Source organism: Pogoniulus pusillus, chromosome 10 (assembly GCF_015220805.1).
Source record: "Pogoniulus pusillus isolate bPogPus1 chromosome 10, bPogPus1.pri, whole genome shotgun sequence".
Lineage (NCBI taxonomy): Eukaryota > Metazoa > Chordata > Aves > Piciformes > Lybiidae > Pogoniulus > Pogoniulus pusillus.
In genome coordinates, this window is record NC_087273.1 from 9,679,373 (window position 1) to 9,697,209 (window position 17,837).

Consider the following 17,837-nt stretch of genomic DNA (forward strand, 5'->3'; position numbering starts at 1 on the left):
TGTATGATGTGACTTGAAAGAGGAACAACTTTAGGTGAGGACCTGAACAACAAGGAGCCTTTGATCAGATAAAGCAAAAAGTAGTTCATGTAATGGGTTTGGTACCTTTTCAAACTGATCTGGACATTAAGAACATTCTGTACATGGCTGCAAGTGATAATGGACCAACCTGGTGCCTATGGCAAAGAGCCCCAGGAGAAACACGTGGCTGACCACTTGGTTTCTGCAATAGGGGATATAGAGGGTCAGAAGCAAACTATACTCCAATAGAGGAAGAGATCCTTGCTGCTTATGAAGGCAAAAGAGCTGCTTCTGAAGTAATTGGGAGAGACTCAACTTCTTTTGGCTCCCAGATTACCAGTTTTGAACTGGATGTTTAAAGGAAAGGGGTCATCACCACATCACACAACTGATCTTGCCTAGTCTAAGTGGATGACTCTAATAATGCAAGAAGCATGAATGGGGAGTTTTGAATGACCTGGCATAGTGGAGATGATCGGGCTCAGAGCAATAAAGCTCTGTACTGTGTTGTGTTATGCTCTACACAGAGTATTGTGGTATTATGCTAATATGGTTGTAACAACCCCATGCAGAGATACAGGCTGGGGTCGGAGTGGCTGGAGAGCAGCCAGACAGAGAGGGATCTGGGAGTACTGATTGATACCCGCCTGAACATGAGCCAGCAGTGTGCCCAGGTGGCCAAGAGAGCCAGTGGCATCCTGGCCTGCATCAGGAATGGTGTGGCCAGCAGGAGCAGGGAGGTCATTCTGCCCCTGTACTCTGCACTGGTTAGACCACACCTTGAGTATTGTGTTCAGTTCTGGGCCCCCAAGTTTAGAAGGGATGTTAAGATGCATGAGCATGTCCAGAGAAGGGCGACAAGGCTGGTGAGAGGCCTTGTGCACAAGCCCTGTGAGGAGAGGCTGAGGGAGCTGGGATTGTTTAGCCTGGAGAAGAGGAGGCTCAGGGGTGACCTTATTGCTGTCTACAACTACCTGAGGGGTGGTTGTGGCCAGGAGGAGGTTGCTTTCTTCTCTCAGGTGGCCAGCGCCAGAACAAGAGGACACAGCCTCAGGCTATGCCAGGGGAGATTTAGGCTGGAGGTGAGGAGAAAGTTCTTCACTGAGAGAGTCATTGGACACTGGAATGGGCTGCCCGGGGAGGTGGTGGAGTCGCCGTCCCTGGGGCACTTCAAGGCAAGGTTGGACGTGGCACTTGGTGCCATGGTCTCGCCTCGAGCTCTGTGGTAAAGGGTTGGACTTGATGATCTGTGAGGTCTCTTCCAACCCTGATGATACTGTGATACTGTGATACTGTATATACTGTTTATATAATGCATATAGTATGTAACTATGCACATGTATAATCTACTGTGTTTTGTGCAGGCAACCTAATCTATATGTGATAAGCCATATCAAAGGGTATCCACTGCCAAGAAAAGCTACATGCTTGTACCCAAGGTAATCCACACAAGATACTTTGTCCCCAGAGGGATAATCAAATGCCCTAGATCTAAATGGTCCATTGGCCAAGAGGGTGGAATGGGACTGGATGATCTTGGAAGCCTCTTCCAACCTGGTTGATTCTAAGATGATCTCTAAGGTGCCTTCCAACTCGAGCAATTCTGTGATTCTGTGATCTGTAGGAAAAGCAAGTGGACTATCAAAGTTGAAAAGAATGATATGAGAGGCCTCCCTGTCCATGGCAGAGAGGTTGTAGTAGATGATTTCAAAGGTGTATTCCAACCCGACTCATTCTGTGAGAGAAGATCTGAATGTCATAAGCTTACTGCTGAAGTCATGATGACAAAGCCAAAATGACATGTGACTGAAAACACACCAGATTCCTATGTTGTATGTGACCTATAAGACTGAGTCCTCGGAGCTGCTGCTTTGCTTTGTCAGTGGGGTTAATAGAGAGTGCAGGTGTAATGAACATCTTGTGACTGTCCCAGCCCTTTTGAATGAAGCTGGTGAATAGAGCAGGCTTCACACGTTTTGCTGAGGCAGCCTGCAAAACATTCCCCCTGACCCGATACAACAAATCTTCTGATCTCACTTGGTTAATGGCTCTTCATCACTTTTCAATTCATAGTTTAATGCTTCAATGGAAGCCAATTTGAATTCGTTTAACTTTTCAAATAAAACTTTTGTGAGGTGCTGTATCAGATGTTTTATTACAGCCCATCCATTCTGTTGCCATTTTCTGCTTTTACAAGGCTGTCAATTAGCTATCCACTTCCAATAGAATGATTTGTGTTGTGAAGTCAGTTGAGACACAACATTTGTGCAATATAATGGCTGTCTAACTAGAACTCCTTTAAGCCAATCAATGCAATGGACAAACTGCATGTTTTGTTTGATTCCTTATAAAAACTAAGGTATAAAAACAAAAAAAACCCTTCAAAAAATCTTTTACTAGTGCTATTGGTAGCTAAATAACTGCAGATTTTCTCTATCTGTTTTGAAAATTGACCAAGAATTGCTTTACTTTTTGGAGGTTTCTTAGAGAAGAGTCTGACAGCTCCTGGTTTTGTGAAGGGGCCCTTTTCCTACAAGGCATAGTCACAGAATCATAGAATTTATCTGGTTCAAATCATCCAGTCCAATCTTTGACCCAACACTGAAGGGTCACCACTAAACCATGTCCCCAGGTGCCAGATCCACACACTGGGTGATAGATTGGACTGGATGATCTCGGAGGTCTCTTCCAACCTGGTTGATTCTATGATACCTCCAGGGATGCTAACTCCATCCCCACTGTGGCAGATCATTCCAGTGCCTGACAACTCTTTTCAGTGAAGAAATATTTTGTAATATCCAGCTTAAGGCTCCCCTGGTGCAGCTTGTAACAGGCTCTGGAACAACTTATTAAAAGCTAAATTCTTTGGTCTTTATAATTTTTTTAAAAGTAGTTAACGTTTTCCCATGTTTTTTGGTTGTCTATTACTTTTATGGGACCTAAAAACATTTCCCACCATAAAAGATAGTGATGATGCCTCCAACATTATAACTTTATATCAGTGACAATATATTTCACCAGATGACGTGTTTTGTGGTCTCTGTATCCTGTCACAGGGATCAGTTGTGAGAAAGTCTGATGTGGTCACATCTGTGCAACGAATTAGAAGGAGGCCACTAACTTATTGCAGAGAGACTACTGCTGTCACATGATAATGATTTATTGCTGCTGCTAAGGAAGTGTATTTAAACCTAGTTAACAAAGACTTTGTACCTAAATCCTTCAAGAAGGGCCTTTACCACATGAAATTTAAACAGATTTAGTCTGAGTTTACTCAAGGCAGGTTCCATCCAGCCAGAGACTGTTTTCAAGGTCTAGATACATTAACTGCCTCTGTAAAACCTTCCCTATATTTATTTTTTAAAGTGAATTTCTATTGCAGTCAGCTTTCCACATCTTTTTCTCATTGGCTGAAGGGTTTTGTTATCCTTGATTTGGCAGGAAAATGAGTAGAATATCATAGAATCAACCAGGTTGGAAAAGACCTCCAAGATCATCCAGTCCAACCTAGCACCCAGCCCTATCCAGTCAACTAGACCATGGCACTAAGTGCCTCATTGAGTCTTTTCTTGAACACCTCCAGGTATGGTGCCTCCACCACCTCCCTGGGCACCCCATTCCAATGGCAAATCACTCTCTCTGGGAAGAGTTTCTTCCTAACATCCAGAGTGAGTGAGCTGCCTCTGATCAGACTAGAGATGTGGGCTAGAACATCACCTAAGCTAACAGCACTGGTGACAAGCAGGCAGGTCAGCAGCTTGTAGTGGTAGTGGTGGCAATGGCTTTCAAGCAAAGAAAGAGAGTAAATAGAGTGAGACTCCACAAAGTAAATAGAGTGAGATTCCACAGGTGAGTGCAAATGTATACGGCACAGGTGCTGCAAGCAGTGCATTTAAGAAAGCCAGTGCAAAATTCTCAGTCCAATGCGCGATCAGATGTATTTGCAGTGCTTGCTCCCTTTTTCTTCCTATGCTTCATATCCTGCTTCAATTTCTTTGTGTTTATTTCTACTGCCGTTTGATGGGGTTTCTCTGAGAGAAGCCACTTTGTCAGTCAAGTGAAAGATCTCTTCTGAGATTTCTGGTGTGTCATCTGTGACCTATAGATACTGGCTTTCTTTTTTTTGGTTCAAACTATAAACAAATGTTTCCTTTCACAACAGCTCTTCTTTGTTTTGTCTAGATAAAGTTCAATTTAGAAATGCCACTAGCAGGATAAGAATCCTACTTGGGAATTCAAGGGGTTTTTTTGTGTGTTGAGTCATGCTAAGCTCAGAGACTGGAACTAGAACTAATAGCATTAGAGAGATATGTGATGGAATAGTGAAGCTTTCATTAACCTGTTGTTTTGTGAAGAATCTCTGCTTATTGAACTGTTGAAGCATTAATTTATATTTGGAGGTAGGGGGAGGAACAAAAAAACATCCATCTGGTTCTCACAATCTTTCTGAAGACACTGCCCCTGAACCAGGCTGTTCCTGCTCTTTCCTCTGTATGGAGTGAACAGCTTTGTTGTGTTTTCCAGGATGCATCTCCAGGATGCATTTTGGAAGAGGAAATCCAGCCTAGCTTTCTGGCTCATGGGAGGGGCTTTCAAGCCAACAAAGTGATGGTAGAATCATAGAATCATTTCAGTGGGAACAAACCTTTAAGATCTAGTCCAACCATTCTCTAACTCTATCAAGTCTTGTGCTAAACCATGTCCCTCAGATCCACATCTGCACAACTTTTAAAAGCCTCCAGGTATGGGCATTCAACCACCTCCCTTGGGAGCCTGTTCCAACGGCTGAGAGAATTTCCAGTGAAGAAGTTTCTTCTCATGTCCAACCTAAGCGCCCCCAGCACAACTTGAGGCCATTTCCTCTTGTTCTATCACTTGTTACTACAGAGAGGAGATCAACCCTCACATGGCACCAACCTCCTTTCAGGGAGTTGTAGCGAGCTGGAAGGTCTCCCTTCAGCCTCTTCTTCTCCAGGATGATGTCTCTCAGGTTGACATTGATACATTGTAATCTATAAAGTTCTCTTTTAGACAACATATGCATAAATATTTAATTTTCTTTTTTTTTTTTTTTTTTTTTTTTTTTTGTGGAGGAAAGATCCTTTTTGAAGGTACTTTAGTTACAAATGTGACCCTGCAGAATAACTCCTTATTCAGGCTGCCATGTGGACCTTGCTTTAAAGCTGATGAAGATTGTGTCTCATGGGAATCTGAGAGTGTTAAGGGCTTTGAGGCAAGCAGTGCTTGCTCTGCTTCTCATTGAATCCTAGAATTGTTTCTGCTGGAAAAGACCTCTAAGATTATCAAATCCAACACCACAATGGTCACTAAACCATGTTCTGAAGAGCCACCTGTTTTAGAATTCCTCCAGGAATGGTGACTCTACCACCTCCCTGGGCAGCCTGTCTGAATGCCTGACCGCTCTTGCAATCAAGAAATTGTTTCTACTATCCAACCAAAACCTGACTGCCCTGGTGCAACAAGAGGGAATCCTCTTGTTCAGTCACCTGATATGAAGGAGAAGACACTGAGCCCTGTCAGTTGAAAACAAACCTGGACCCTCAGTTGCTAACACAGTTAATGTTTTGTCCAGTGCCCTGTAGAAGAAGGGCACACTGCATGCGTAGTTCTACACTTAATATAGGCATAGAATAGTGAAGCCATTTATATGGCACAACAAATGCAGTCTGCTGACTAGTAATGAAAAAAAAATATCCCATCTATTTAGGTAGATGAGATGCTGGTGGTCTGGCAAAAGTATCAGGGCAGATGGTCTTGTTTCTGTTAAAATTTACCAAACTCCCTACAACTCTGAGAGCTTTAACATGAGAAATGACCAGCAAGTGTAATTTCTCAATCTTCCCCAGAAGCCTTACCACTGCTGCATTTTCCTCTCACTTTCCAAACCTTCTATGTGAATCACTGACCACCTGCCCTGCCCTCTGGTGATTGGGAGAGTGATAAATATCCCAGTGAGAGACAATAAATTCAAGGAATACCCTGAGGCTCTGAAACTCGAGCTCTGGTCTTCTCCTTGGGAAGTGCAGTCCCATGCAAAAGGAAAGGATGCTGGATAAAACATTCCCTGAAACTAGAACATAGAAGTGGGTGCATATTTCATGACAGACTGTTTTAACTTTCCAAACAGTTGCCTCTTTTATGGCCAGCAGCTACTATTAATTATTTATCAGAACACTTATTTATACACTAAAAGCTAAATGCAATCCTTTCAGTGGAAGGCTGGCAGAGTGCAGGCTGAAATAAGTAGCTGTGGATGGTCCTTCAAAAGGATAGGTTTTGTGCACAGCTTTGCTCAGGGAAGAGCCTGTTCACATTATTCTGTCTGCTGCATGTCTGATAATAATATATGGGTGGGAGATTAAAACCCAGGCACTGGTAAAGCTCAGCAGCTGTAGATCATAGAATGATAGAATTGCCTGGTTGGAAAAAAATCCTTAAGATTATTGATTCCAGCCATAAGCTAACATCTCCTTGTACACAGTTGTGTACAGCCCTGAGTGTTAGCATTGCATGCATTTATTTGTGCTTTTGACGACCATGACAGGATAGCAGATGCTTCTCTCATCCTCTATGTAAGGACTAACTGAAGTTGGAAGATTGTCCTAGCCAAAATGCTGCAACAGTAGCCTCGTTTGCAAAAGAACATTCTTTAAGACATGCTTCATCTGGTACAACCACCTCAGCAGCTGCATGTTTCGGGAATAGTGTGGCCAGCAGGACCAGGGAAGTAATTGTCCCCCTGTACTCAACACTAGTGACGCTGCACCTTGGATACTGGGCTCTACAAGAAAGACATTGAGGTGCTGGAGAGTGTCAAGAGAAGGGCAACAAAGCTGGTGGAAGATCTGAAACACAAAACTTGTGAGGAGCAGCTGGGGGAACCTGGGTGTGTTTAGTGTGGAGGAAAGGAGGCTGAGGGAAGACCTTCTGGCTTTCTACAATCCACAGAATTGACCAGGTTGGAAAACACCACTGGGGTCATCAAGTCCAGCCTATCATCTAACCCTTCTAATTAACTAAACCATGGCACTAAGTGCCTCATCCAGCCTCCTTTTAAACACCTCCAGGGATAGTGAGTCCACCATCTCCCCAGGTAGCCCATTCCAATGGGCAATCACTCTTTCAGTGAATAATTTCTTCCTAAGAATGGGAGAAAATGTCTTCAAGTTGTGCCAGAGAAGGTTTAACATGGAGATTAGGAAAAAAATTCTTTACCCTAAGAGTGGTGAAGCTTTGGAATCGGATGTCCAGGGAGGTGGTGGAGTCACCATCCCTGGAGGTGTTCATGAAATGTGTGGATGTGGCATATGGTGCGTAGTTGAATAGTGATAGTAGGTTGATGGTTGAACTCAATGATCTTAGAGGTCTTTCCCAACCAAAACAACTCTGATTCTCTATGTACAGATTTAAAATCACTGTCTTGCAGCTGTGCTAGGAATACCTTGGCTTGGTTTAGGAGAGGAAGGAAACTTGTATTGTGAAAAGCAAACCAGAGATGCAGCAGGCTTTCCTTTGGCCAAGCTAAGCAAGCCAAGGACAAGTTGTATTTCATCATCTTCAGGGAAGAAGAGAGAACACTTTTCTTCTTGCTTCCTTTCTTATGAAAGAAGTTGTCCCTGTCCCAGCTTCTACTTCAGCACACCCCACCCTTACAGCAGAGGAAGGATTCATCTGCTCCTCTTACCTGCACTTGGGGAAGGCAGCTGTGGCCCTTTCTGTAGCTAGAGGGAAGGAAATGGGTTTAAATATTTTTTCTGCTCTTCACAGAATTAAGTTTAAATTGCTTCATCACTATCTATTACTTCTTTGTTTTCTTCATCAAATACTGACATGGTGTCTACACTGCTGTGCTGTTGTCATGAGATTCTGGTAGCATTACTGTTTAGGCAAAATATTATTAGTTTTCTGTAGCAAATGTTAATTTTAGAAGAATCTGATTTCATTGTAATTATTATTGACAGTAGGTGCAATAAATGTTTCAGATTGACATGCATGGCTTTTATTTTCTTCCAGATTGACATGCATGGCTTTTATTTTTTATTTTCTTCCAGCTCCTAATTATTGTTAATTTTATATATAGATATATTTAGCTCAAAGATTTTTTCTCATTTAAATGTTGAGAGAGATGGAAAATAGATTCTGTATTTGTCTCTAGCACTCCTGAGTGGCTAACACTTCCTGAGGGTCATTGCTCTAATGTCTCAATAGAAGAAGTAGACTTGTTGCTGTGAGACTCTCAAAACATGAGAGAAGACAATTGAACTTGAAGCTCAGAGCAATCTCCACCTTCGAGACCCTCATTGTCCCATAGTCCATCCCCACAATCAGCTCTAATGGTCCTCAACTCGTCCCAAGTCTGAGAATTAGGGATCTTGTGGGTAAACTGACTCCTTACGCTCTACTCTGTGATCTTTACAAATGGCTTTAAGCTCAGGTTCTTCTCACATTGGGAAGTGTGGAGAGCTCTTGGCTCACCTTAAATATAGTGCTGTGATCCTGAAATGACTCCACAGACTGAGGAAATTGCAGCTTTCTGTACAATTCTGAGTTCTTTTTTTCTTCTGCCACCCAGGTCCCAGCATGAAATGCTTTGCTGCTCTTTAGCCCTAGGTTTGGTTTGTTCAGAAAAACCCATTTTGTAGGTATGGAAAGCAGCTTCTTGGATCTACTTAGGAAGCTGAAGCATTATGAGAGCTTTGCAAAGCAAACACTTGATGGAAGCAAACATCAGTGTATACATGCAGCTGAAGCTCAGCCAACCCTGTGGTCCTAGAGGCAGTCAAATCAAAATTGTTTGTGGGCTAAATCAGGAAGATTTGGAAAGGAAATGATCTAATTTTTTTTTCTAGTAAGAGATCATGATATTCTTTTCCTTATTGCTTGTAGAAAAAGAAAATGAGAAACATTTTTTTTTTTTCTGGTGGCAGATGGTTAAATATAATCTTTTGTTGATCTGACTGCAAACTCACAGTCACAACTACTGGTACCTCATCAGCATTTTTGTTGCTCAACGTTGCTCTGGCTTTGCAATATTTGGCTATGTTTCCCTTCAAGTATCTCATTACAGAATCATAGAGTACCTCTGAGATCATTCCTGTTCTGTAAGTCTTCATAAAATGATAAATCTTTACTGTTAGGATATTTTCCCTCACTCCTACTGAATGATAGTTGAACTCTAGAGAAGCTCCTGATACTCTGTGTGCTGCCACATCAGCTAAGTTTAATCAATGCCATCACGAAGAGCAATCCAACAGATGGAACAACCTTTAAACAGCCATAAACTTCTAATAGGACTTCCAGAACTTTATAGTGTGAGTTAACAGGATGTTCAGACTGAAATGGAAGTATATGTGGGGGTGTAGATATATATGTCTGTCTGTGAGTGATCAGTCACTCAAGCATCCTGCTCTGTGCTTAAATCTTACCCTCCGTATTTGATTTACTCCAGCAAAATGCAAATTAGAGGAGCATTTCTCCAGCCTCAAAGCAAACAGTGGTGTCAACAAGACATTAAAGATACTTCTGCTTTCAATTTTGAGGCTTTCAAAGATTAGGCATTTATTATGGGGGGAAAAAAAAAGGAAAAGGAAATGGCCATGCCCTGAAAAATGGCACAAAACCTAATACACATTCTTAAACTTCTGCCCAGAGCAATGCCCTTAGGAAGATCTCATCTAACTGAAGAGCTCATGTTATTTGAATTGATAAGATTCAGAAGAAAAGTGGAAGCCAAGAATTTCTTTAGTTAAACACGACTTGGCATTTCCCCCTTCCCTCCCTTCTCTGGAGCAGCATTTCAGAGAGCAAGTCAGACAGTGAAGCTTGGCTGATAGTACAGTGTGCATGAGCAAAGTGGGCAGATGTGATGGGGCAAGACAGGGAAGCACCTGGCAACAACCCTGACTGTTTAAACTTTCTCAACAGGGAGGTTCTGCTCTTCTTCCACAAATAGCATCTCATAGCAGGAGAAGCAAAATTAAAAACTACTGAAGAAATAGGGGTCAAATGACTGATATCTCTCTACCTTTTGTCTGATAACGTTCAGAGGTAAAGAAGACAGAATAACTTGCTACACGGGGTATGTCAGATTCTGCAGAATTTATTGACAGGGAGGGAAGAGTCCAGTCAAAGTGATTAAGAACTGCAGAAGTTAGTAAAAAAATGTTGTGCTAAATTCCCTGGGGAAAGGAGAACTTAATGAGTGTGGTTTCTGTATGTATGTGTGGTTACATTGGTGTAGAGCTTGTAGAAGGGGACTTATTCACCTCTGAACATCTTTCCTTTGAGTATTTGTTTCCAGCAGCAATCACTTGGAGACAGTGTGTCAGCAGGTAGATAAAAAGCACTGGGCTGCTGCTGTGTTCTGCCTCTGTAGTCACCTAGAGAGCAAACACTGATTTCTTCCCCTCTTGCTACCCAGCAAGTCCTGGCTTCCACACCAAGTGCATCACGCTGTTCTCAAAGACAGTGTTGCTGACAGCTGTTTAGATATCAAACTGCTGGAAGAGAGCAGATCTGCAGGTCTTGGCTTCCTCACAGGACAATTGCTCTTACTTAGTGCATCTTTACTATATATCTGTGGAAAGCTTTCATCTTGTCATTTTTATATGCTAGTTTTGCTTAACTTTGGTAGCTGGCAGCAAATAAACTAAGTAGATGGAGCAGATCAAAGAAGGATTACAGTCTTCTCTATTTTTCCCCCTTGCACAACGTCCCATGCTCTAACTTCTGTGGTCTCTCATACATTCAGCCCAACAACTGTTTCTCCTCTCTTTACACTGAGAGCACTTGCATGCAAACATGCCAAAGACTATCTCAAACTTTCCAATAGTCCTTTCAACACCAGGCTCTAGGCAGCTTTCTGAAGCACTTACTATACATAATTAGGTTCTAGCCACACCATTTTACACATCATGTAGATATTTATACCTGCTCAGGTACTGCTTCCTTATCTCTGAGTGCAGGCAGTGCCTATATAGTCAGATGAATATACCCCCAGTAGTACAGGTTAACGTAGCAATATGTGCAGAAGCTGAACAATAGCTTACCTAGAGGAGAATTTCTCTTCCTAGCGTGCAGGAAAGAGACATCTGCTATTCAAATCTCTTCACATGGCTCCAGGTAAACTGGGGAGAGTTTTCGATGGATAGCAGCTGTCTGAGCAGCATCCCGGGAAGGCTTCTCTCTCTCCAGCCCCAGTAGCTGAACTCTACCGGCACAGTCACATCTCATTTATACACAGACTGTCCTTTTCAAAACAAGCAGCCAGCTGGAATGATTCAAACCTCAGTTCAGCACTCTGTTAAAAATGCAGCTTCCTTCTTGGACACGGGGATTACAGCAGGGAGCAGGCAGGCTACAGCCAAAACGCTGGGAGAACTAGGGAAGCACCCGGAGCCCAGCTGCTCCCGTTGTGAGAGCCGTGCTGCCGCCGTGCCTCCTGTTTGCCGTCACAGCCTCCCTCTCCCTCATATCTACGGGAGTATCGAGGAGGCTTTGCAGGCTGGTGATTGGCAGAAGCGGCCAATTCCTCCAGCTAATCAACCCCCAGACTTTCAAGGACTCAAAGCTGCTCTGATGTCATTCCAAGCGAGGGGAGATGCTTCACGCGAGGAGTACGCGGCGACGGAGGCTAATTCGGAGAGGAGCTGCGTTCCTCTCCCGGCGCCGTGATTGATTAGATGCTCTGGGAGGGTTTGCATAATCTGTGATTGTGCAGTCGGACCACCTGCCCTCCTGCCTGACGGGGGAAAATGCCACTTCCAGCCTCTGAGTTTACACCTGGAGTCTCCAGCTGAAAACCCGCAAAAGGAAAAGTTGGAGGAGTCATTTTTCTGGCAGGAGGATGCGTGAACTCCCAGACTCCCACACCACCCTCAGATGCTAAAGGAGGCTCCAGAGAATCTTAGACTGGCTTGAGTTGGAAGGGACTGGACCTTAAAGATCACGGAGTCTCAGTCCCCCTTCCATGAAACACTTCCCACTAGACCAGGTTGCTCAAAGATTCATCCAGCCTGCTCTTAAGCACTTCTAGGGGAATGAAAACATTGGAAGAGTTTTTCTTTTCTACTCCTGTTGGGCCACTGATAAGATCACCTGAGACAGCAAAAGGTGGGTTTTCATGACCAAAATCAAACAGAGGTGCAAGCTGGTCACAAATGATTTCCCTGAGATCACCCTTGAGTGGATACAAGCAAACACACAGCATTCACAGGTGCAGAGCATTTTCCTACTGCATGTGACACAAATTCCACCTGTTTGATGCATAATTCCTTATTAAAATCCTTTGTCTCATCCAGCTAGAAAGGCAACCTACCTCACAGCCAAGAAACATGATTCTTATGTGACTTTAAATTACGTTATAGAGGAAAACCTAAATGCTTTCTGTATTAAAAAAATTAGATTTTATACCAATCTAATTTTCCATTCTTGCCAACTTGACACCTTTCAATCCAAAGCCGTTCTTCGTACGACACACCTTGGAATTGAAGTTCAGCCAATTCTGTGCAGCAAATGTGAGGAGAAAATAGTTTTGTTCAAGGAGACTGGAACAAACCCATTCTGAGATGATGAATGATGCTGTAAACTCAGATTTGAATCATAGGAGGGCCAGCTCAACCTTTCGTGTTTCCAAAATAGTGTAAATAAATGGTGTTCTGTGCAGTTTGCCATTTACATCCTTCAGCTGGGACCTTCTACACGAAGAGCTATTTGCTCTCTGTGAATATCCAAGTTTCAAAGATGGTAGATATTTGTAGCTGGGGACTAATTTATTCCTTCTGGCTAAATTAGAAACTGAGGGGAAAATTATAATTCAAAGTAAGTCTGAGTCATTTCCTGCAATTTCTAATTACAAAGCACTCACTAGAGGACTTACACCTATGGCTGGCTCCGGATGTGGGATTTGTTTTCCAGAGGCTGTGGCAAAGGTTGCGTGTGGGGTTCCCTCCTTGCATTCTGTATGACCATCAGAAGTGAAGTCAGGCTGCAAACTAAAACTCAAAACCGGGTGAGAGTCTCTTCCCAACCTAAGGGAGGCTTCTGGTGCAATTGGTTGAAAACCATAGAAAATGGGAGCACTTCCTACTGCTCATCTGGTGGTTGCAAAAGAAAAGAATCTAGTTGTTTTGTTCCTCTTTCTACTGGTATTCCTGACTGCTGGCTGTTCTTCAAGCACTGGAGACATCCCTGTGAGTGGAAGGGCTTGGCTGTGGGATGTGAGCGAGCTACAGGACAGCTGTTGGCTGCTGTCAGATGTGGTGGGAGCAGCAGTTTGCCCCTTTGAAGCCACTGATGCAGATGTTCCCAGGGTGGGCCAGTGGCCAAGTGGTTACACATACCCTGCAGAGTGCGTTTTAATTCACATGCTAAGTCACTCTTTGAACTTAAATTGTTGGCTTAAGAGCATGCCAGGGTAGATTAATTCAACATGATGAAGCATGGCTCTTGGTTTGGGCTGCCTTGGTATCTGCTCTGTTAGTGATTCCTTCTAAGAACAGGATTGGGCGACTCACTGTGCCAGGGTCTGCTCTTATTTAGAGCTGTGAGGACAGAATTGCTCCAACTGTCTCTAGCAAAAGGAGCACAGCAACCCTTGGGGAAAAGACAGTGCAGTTTGAATTTTCACTTCTCTCTCCTTTGGGTAGTAGTGAGAATTGGACTCTTCTTGCTCTGACACAAAGGCACTGGAGTTGCTTAGGATCTCCCTCCACTCATGATATTATTCTCATCTGCTGCTTTAGGGAAAAATATGCAAGAAAGAAACTAGGGCAGGAAGAAACAGAAAGGAAGTATGGATAGAGAGAAGAAGGGAAATTCTAGTAATAAACCACTGTATGAAAGAGGTAGCATATTTATGTTGAAGTCCTTGCCGTGTGTGGGATGTATGTTTCTCTGGCTCTTACAGCACAGGATTTTACGTCAGCTGGGGGAAATTCTGTTTTAATTAATATTTGTCTGATTTCTTTCCCACTCTGTACAGGTAGGTGATCACAACTGCCTAGCTCTCCCATCTCAGTAGCTGAAAAATTATAGTTGAAACCTACCAATATTTGCCTGAAACTGCTATTATCTGCCAAAAAAATACGAATTTTTGGAGGTTTACAAATGTGGGTTTGTTGAGATTTCTTCTGTTTCATTTTTTGCTGATTTTTTTTGGTGTCTGTGCTTTAGTTCTAACTCCCTAGAGGAAGGACGTGTTGCTTTGTTCTGTGCAGGTTTCCTTGAAACTTACATATGTTACAAGACAGACAATTGCTTTGCTTTTCTAAACCAAGTGCTTCCACATAGGCTCTGTTTATCACTCTGCAAGTTAACAAGACTTTGAAACAGGGTTTTTTTTTCTTTTAAGGAGGCATCTGTATTTACACTAAAGAAAGCTGCTGAAAATCAGCATCCTTCTCATGCTTAACGCTGAAATCCAGACTCTAATGCATGTAGTTATCTATTCTAAGTGCTCTACTGTCACTACAATGTCTACACACCTCTTTTTAATGTGTTTATCTCCCCGGCACATTATGAGATAGAAATCCACAATTCCTGCACTTCTGTTCTTAGGAACATGATGCAGAGCAAGCAAATCCCTTCAGAAATTAAGAGGTATGATATGCAGTATCTCCCTGCTTCACTCTTCCAGGCTGGTTGAAAGCTTTCACTGAAATATTTGGATTGATGTTGTGTTGTTGTTATGGTGAGCTTCTGTTTTCTCTTACTGCCCCAGTTTCCTCACCTGTTATTACAGTGCTCCCATGATGTTTTAATAGGCACTTCCTCCTCCTCCTCCTCTCAAAAAACTACCTTGCAGCACAAAAGCCAGGCTTCAGAACTGACTGCCACACATATAACTGTCTCAGCTAAAGACACCTTTATGGCCTTTATTGAAAGACAGATGGCTTTTGACACTGAAGTTCATAATGAGTTTAAAAGAACAAGGAATGACTGGTGCTGAAAGGAGCAGCTTTTCCTTGAGCTGTGGAGACTTCTGGTGAACTTCCCTGTGATTAAACAAGTGGGTCTTTTATTAAACACACAGAGCAGTTCCTCAGCTGATGTAAGCTGTCAAAACATCCACTGATTTCCAAGGAACTATGACAACTTGTAAGAGTTATGGATTAGTCTCTAATTCTCTAGGAGCTCCTCAAGATACGCAGAACTTAATTACACTCACATCAAAAGTGCAAGAAGCATAAAAGCATAACAGAATGTGATTTTTTTTGAGTGTTCAAACATATATTTCATTAAGAAAAGTCTATTTGGCTTTTTTGATGTCTCAATAAGTTGTTAAGGGTTTGAATCTGAATATTTTGGGTCTGACTCATAACATGCAAGAGGTTTTATGCACTCGGAAATGTGGGGATGAAATATAGATATGCTGGGAGCTGAGTTGCATGCATCACAACTCGGTTAAGACATTCACGTCTTCTACTGAAAGTGCCTGCCTTGTCACGGGTTACTCTTATTCCCCAGGTGGCACTGGGGAATATGCTGCTAGTGGTCCACTTAAGCATGAAGCACTGCAATGACATCAACAGCAAAAATAAGGCAAAGTCCTGCAAGCAGTAAAAAAAGCCACCACCACTACTAGCCCCAAAACCTAACCAAACCCAAACAAAAATACCCAAATCAAACTAACAAACATTAAAACACCAAACCCCTCCAAATAAATTAGATTTCCCTGGCTACACAGTTTCTGTTTGGATTCTGTTGCTCTCTCCTTTTTATGGTTGCACATACCTCTGGAAATGATGAAGGTAAATCAGTGCAGACTAGCTCTGTAATATACTTGATCTTAAACTTTTATTCTTTTGTAAAACAGCTTTCATATCCTAATGTGGTTTTATTCCTGCAAGGTTTTAGATGTATTAGTTTCAGAGAGTGTGTTGATACAAACTGATGTTGAAGTATCTGTTAAACCAACAGAGATTCATTAACATCCAGCATTAGAGCTGCTTCACATCTCCCTAATTGCATTACTATTTTATGTCTTGAGTGCTTACTCAACTATAAAAATATAAACTCTGGTCTTTTAAGTACTTTAAGTTATCAAGATGCTATCAAAGCAAAAAATGAGTTGGCTCTGCTTAATCCACAGTCTGATCTGTGTCACTGCTCCCTGCATTACTGTGACTCTGAGACAAGGGTTCATGTTGTATGAGAGGAGCATATCTTTGTGTATCCATGAAGCTTTCTGGGCTCTTGGCCATAGTTCTTCTTGCAGAATCTTTCCTGGCTTCAGCTTTGGCCTGAAGTCAGCAGAAAGCTCCTGGGAAGTAGCTGGGAGTAGGACTGGAGCATGAAAGGAAAGAAGCTTTCTCCCAGGCTACGCTTCAATGAAATGGGGAAGACCGAAGCACTGGAGAAAGTTTATGTTCTGTGCAGGTCCTTTGTGATTTGAGTTTGCACTTTTAAGGTTTCCACAGCATACAGGAGCTGTTTCTCAGTTGCTGTGTTTTCATGAGCACTGTTCTGTGCCCTCTTCTCACAAAACTAGACTAAAAGCAGGTCCAATTCATCCTCTTGTCTTGCTCAGAACATCTCACTGCCACTTCCACTGCAGTGAAAACTGTTCAGACATGGATGTTTGTTCATCTGCAAACTCCAGTAGCACTCTTAGTTTCCCTTTCTGTGGAAGTTGATGGAGAATCAGTTACTGTATTTCTTTCTTCTGTGTGACTCATGGAGGTTATGCTCCAGTGGAGATCATCACAGTTTCTCTCATCTCCAGTACTGCAGGCAACAGAAGTGCTGTTATTCCACTGTGCATCAGCTGTGGTGCAAGTCTCCAGTGCTCACTCGCAACCCAGGGTCAGGCTGGAGAAGGGACTTATTTTAATGGGTAGGACATTTTGCACAACATTGCTTTACAGCAGCTTGAGAGACTCTTTATAGGAAGACTGTGTAGTATTCTTCTCTCTAATCACCTATAGCAGACCTCTTAGCTAGCTCCTGTTACCAGCTCCTGATGATCTCTGGACAGCCCACTGTGATTTGGTGCAATTTGCAGAGTATGTGCTGCAAGAAGTGCCCAATTCCATGCTGCCTTCAGTAAGAGAAGAAACAAACCCAAGAGAATTAGCCATGCTGCTGGTGTGGAGGAACTGGTCTTCATTCTTCAGCTGAGGTCTTTTAAGCCTTATGTGAAAGCAGAGCATTCTCCCAAATTTAGTGGGGCTATTTTTGTCACAAACAGAACTAAGGGCAGAAACCAGGATGTGCTTGAAGGAAGGGTCTGTAGCTTGGCTGTTGAGTGATATTCTTTTCCATTCTGCCCTCTACTTATATTTTAGAAAGCAATTATCTAGCAAATTATGGTATTATTTTGAGAAAGAAAGAGGTAATTCATTCTTGCTGCTTTATCACAACACTTGGGACCAGGACCTGTGTAATACCAACATTCAGTTGGCATATGCCAGTTGCAGATCTGAGCTGTGGTGGCTTTCTGATTAAAGAAGGAATAATGTGGTGGTGTCATTGCAGTGTATTTTTCCTGATAGCTACATCAGCAAGATGGGATGCTGGGGTTGAGCAGAACTGAATAGTCTGCGGAGTGAAAAGAACAGTCTGAGAACTGATGAGAGGTGCAGCTGCAGGGCAGTAGCCTTGGGTAGAAGCTGGGAAAGTTTCACTGCTGTCTGTAAACTGAGCTGTACGAGGGGGCCTTGAAGGGGGGCAGGCTGGTCAGCCCTGGGAACAAGCAGATGTTGTGGCTAGTTGTGCAAAGGGGGATTAAGTGGGGTAGTTGGTCAGGTCTGCCTCTATGCATGTGGACAGCCCATATTCTGCTATGTAAGCCTATC

At 42.8% G+C, this 17,837-nt stretch overlaps 1 protein-coding gene and 1 long non-coding RNA gene across 7 annotated transcripts in view; one reads left to right on the top strand and one right to left on the bottom strand.

Annotated features, from left to right (window-relative positions):
• Nucleotides 1-11,667, bottom strand: part of LOC135178707 (bifunctional heparan sulfate N-deacetylase/N-sulfotransferase 4) — a 124,940-nt gene extending 113,273 nt beyond the window's left edge. For 2 of the 3 annotated variants that reach the window (XM_064149861.1, XM_064149859.1), the window contains exon 1: nucleotides 11,091-11,664. The gene's annotated coding sequence lies outside the window, so the exon portion shown is untranslated. Of the gene's footprint in view, nucleotides 1-11,090 lie in introns of all 3 variants that reach the window. The other variant, XM_064149860.1, reaches the window with a different exon arrangement.
• LOC135178708 (uncharacterized) overlaps nucleotides 1-17,837 on the top strand; it is a 210,654-nt gene that overhangs the window by 88,363 nt on the left and 104,454 nt on the right. The gene's annotated exons all lie outside the window — the stretch shown is intronic.